General features: G+C 51.3%; 1 non-coding gene across 1 annotated transcript; it reads right to left on the bottom strand.

The window, feature by feature from the left end:
- Positions 1-3,212: 3,212 nt before the first annotated feature.
- Positions 3,213-3,314, bottom strand: LOC122914826. Its single transcript, XR_006385897.1, has one exon. It is a non-coding gene; the product is annotated as a U6 spliceosomal RNA (small nuclear RNA).
- Positions 3,315-3,874: the final 560 nt, after the last annotated feature.

Genomic DNA, 3,874 nt, shown 5'->3' with positions numbered 1-3,874 from the left:
TAGAGGGGCTTGGTTGTTCTCTGACTGTTTCTTGACGCCCTCCAAGCCCTCGCCCTGATGCACGTTCTCCTCCCCAGCTGTCCCGAGCCTGTGCTGACCCAGCACTTCACCCGCCTCTGCCAACCACCTCTGTCTTCCTCTCTCCTTCCTTCAGAAATGCTGACGTTGGTCGGCAAGTCTCTCTTCCCTCTTGGACGGAACTGATAGGCATGTCAGAAGGGGAGTACATTTTACTTTAAAAAAAAAAAAAAGGTGGGGAAAGAGAGAAAGAGAGGGAGGGAGGGGGGGAAGAGGGGCACCTGGGTGGCTCAGTTGGTTAAGTATCTGCCTCTGCTCAAGTCTTGATCTCAGGGTCCTGGGATTGAGCATCGCATCGGGCTTCCTGTGTGTGCTAAATAAATAAATAAAATCTTCAAGAAAAGAAAGGAAGGAAGAAAGAAAGAGAAAAGAGAGAAAGGAGGGAAGGGGGAAGGAGGGTGGGAGGGAGATAATGAAGGAAAGAAAGAAGGAAGGAAGAGGGGCATCTGGGTGGCTCAGTGGGTTAAGCCTCTGCCTTTGGCTCAGGTCATGATCTCAGGGTCCTGGGATCGAGTCCCGCATCGGGCTCTCTGCTCAGCAGGGAGCCTGCTTCCCTCTCTCTCTCTCTGCTGCCTCTGCCTACTTGTGGTCTCTCTCTGTCAAATAGATAAATAAAATCTTAAAAGAAAAAAAAAAGGAAGGAAGGAAGAGAGGGAAGGAGGGAGGGAGGGAGGGAGGGAAGAAGAAAAAGAAAGGAAGAAAATGTGGCTTTAGAGTCATTCGGACTTTGGAGCCAGTTCTGACCCCAGCTACGTACTGGCTGCTTGATTCTGCCCAAGACACTTATTTCTCCGAGGCCCGTCCTCTCTTCTGTTAAACAGGTATATTAGGAAAAGTGCGTACATCCAAGGAGTTGGGGGAAAACTAAGTGAGAATCTAAGTGTTCAGAAAGTGTTATCTATGAAGAAGAAGGAAGAGGAGGGAGAGAGGGAGGGTGGGGGAGGAATTCAGGCTTTTGGCTCGGACTGCAGATCGGCTGCCCCAGACGGCCTTCACAGCAGCATCAGGAGTCGGGGAGACGCGGCAGAGCGCGGCGCTGGACAGCGGCGCTGTCGGATGCAGGGGTCAGTCGCCACACGGATTCTGAAATTGATTTAATCCCGTTCCTCAGTCACACAAGCCACGGGCCACGTACTCGGCAGCCAAACGTGGCTGGTGGTGCCACTGTCAGCACGGCCAAGTCCCAAAGCCCTGGCCTAGAGCAGGGGTCCCGGATTCAGATCCCGGCTTGTCATCTAATAGCCACGTGACTCTAGCCAGTTCCTTCATTTTCATCTCCTTCCGTTTCTTCATCTACAAAATGGGGCTGATAACAGCACGGCATGTCCCAGGTTGTTCCCAAAGCAACAGCCCTTGGCACATAATAAGGGGTGTTAAATAAAATCAGATGACAGATCATGAAAGCTGTCCCTAGGTATAAACGGTCAGGCATCACTCCCCTCCCATACACAAACACACCTCAATACTTAATTATATTCCTGATTCCATACCGAGGGAGCCAGGCATGTGTCCTATCTCCTTTAATTTTAGTGTTTGTATGTAATTTAAATGACAAATATTAATGAAGAGAAAGGAAGAGGGAAGCATGTCAGAAACAAGAGATCCAGAAGGTATAGGAACTAAACCCTAGATCTTACCCAGAGCTTCCTGGTGGCCCGGGTAAAAATGGAAACATGATAGATGGCTCTGTTCTTATTATATGACGATCAAATGAGGTGGTATGCTTTCTTTTGTACAAGACCTCACCCAAAAAGAAAATCTTGCTGTAAATGCATCAACATAGATTAAAATCCTATGATTAGACCTCTGGGCAAATTCCCAAGTTTCTCAGCTCCTACACACAACTAAGAGAGGCAAACCCCACAGGTGGGTGGCTTTCTCTCTCCATATCCTCTGCTCCAAAACTCTATTGGTCAATCCTCCTGTTCCAGAATATTCTAATAATCTCTGACTGGTTCCACCTGGCCCTGACCCTGACCCCATCGCCCACCCCCCTCCCCGCCCCAGGTCCCATCTCAGGCTACAAGCCCTCCATGCTTCAGCCGAAGCATAACTGGACACACATGTGTTCCTAGCGCAGAAATCACTGTAGAGACTGAGAGGCCTTTTTAGTCATGGGACCCTGCAGTATGGCCCATTTCACATCCAGAGGAAAGGGTTTTGTAGAGACTCAAATTTCTTGCCCCCAGCACCAAGTAAGTCAGAGGAGGGACCTGTCCTGGATGGTGAGAAATGGCCATGGCAGTATCTCTGAGGTCCAGCGATCAGTGCCAACCCTGGGCCCAGCTCCTGCTCTGTCTGCCTTCTGCCCAGGAGTGGGCACCAAGCTGCGGGCCGCGGGGATGGAGAAAAGCCTCTGGAGATACAGGATGTGGCCGCTAATGAGATTAGCTTCAAACCCCTGCCATCTCACCCTGCTCCATGGGGCTGTCTGCCAGCCTGCCCATCTGCCCCCTATGCCCCACACCCATGACTGGCAGCCAAGGGAGTAGGAAATGGACTGGCCTCGGGAGGCCGGCAACGTGGCAAAGTCGGGTTTACAGAGACCCTGCAGGAAATGGCTGGGCCCGGGATCAGCCCTGGGGGCACGCATGGTGCTCTACAATGGCCTGGACACCTGCCATGGCCGGGGAGCTTCCTTCCTGGGTTGTTGTCCTGCCTGGTGCCTATGGCAAACCTCAACTCTTATAAGCCAGCCACCTCCGCCCTAGACATAAGCCCATTTGCAGGGGGAATTTTTTCTTGAAATATGGAAAGCAGGTGCCTGAATGGCTTAGTTGTTTAAGTGACTGCTTTCAGCTCAGGTCGTGATCCTGGAGTCCTTGGATTGAGTCCCACATCGGGCTCCCTGCTCAGCAGGGAGTCTGCTTCTCCCGCTGACCTCTCTCCTCTCGTGCTCTCTCTCAAATAAATAAATAGAACCTTAAAAAAAAAATAATAGAGGGGTGCCTGGGTGGGCTAAAGCTTCTGCTTTGGGCTCAGGTCATGATCCCAGGGTCCTGGGATTGAGCCCCATATTGGGCTCTCTGCTCAACAGGGAGCCTGCTTCCTCCTCCTCTCTCTCTGCCTCCTCCTCTCCTCTCCGCCTACTTGTGATCTCTGTCTGTCAAATAAATAAATAAAATCTTTTAAAAAAAAATAAGGAAAGCTTCGTCAATTGGCTTGTCATCCCTGTGCAAGGCCATGCTAGTCTCCTCTGTGTTGTTCCGGTTTTAGGGTGCATGCTGCCGAAGCGAGGGCGAGAGGGAACTCTGCAAGCTCAAAAAGTTCCAAGGCCTAAAGCAAGGAAACTAGGATGATGAGCTATGGGCAGAGGAGCTGCTTCTGTTCAAGTCCTCTGTCATGGGCAGAACTGTGTCTGCCAAATGCATCTGTTTGAGTCCTAACCCCTGCACTTGGGAATGTGACTATATTTGGAGACCGTCTTTCAGGAGGCAGTCAAGAGAACATGAGGCCGTACTGGGTAGACCTTCTAGGAGGCCAGCAGGGTACAGACAGAAACCAAGGGAAGACAATGGGAAGACACAAGAAGACTGCCAATTGCAAACCATCGGGAGATCAGAAGAAACCAACCCTGCCGACACCCTTGAGCTCCCGGAACCGTGAGAAAATTAATTTCGGTTGTTTAAGTGCCCCTGCCCATGGTACCTGGTTTGACAGCCCAAACAAACGGACACAGCCCCCCAACCCTGCCAGGCACAGTGTGGGCCACTTCTCCCCACTCAGAAACAGAGCCCCCTTAGAAGGGAAGCCCCTTCCAGCCATGGTGGAACTCACATCTCTCTGACTTCCAGGC

This window comes from Neovison vison, chromosome 7, assembly GCF_020171115.1.
Source record: "Neovison vison isolate M4711 chromosome 7, ASM_NN_V1, whole genome shotgun sequence".
Taxonomy (NCBI): domain Eukaryota; kingdom Metazoa; phylum Chordata; class Mammalia; order Carnivora; family Mustelidae; genus Neogale; species Neogale vison.
This window is presented reverse-complemented; position numbering and strand designations above follow the sequence as displayed.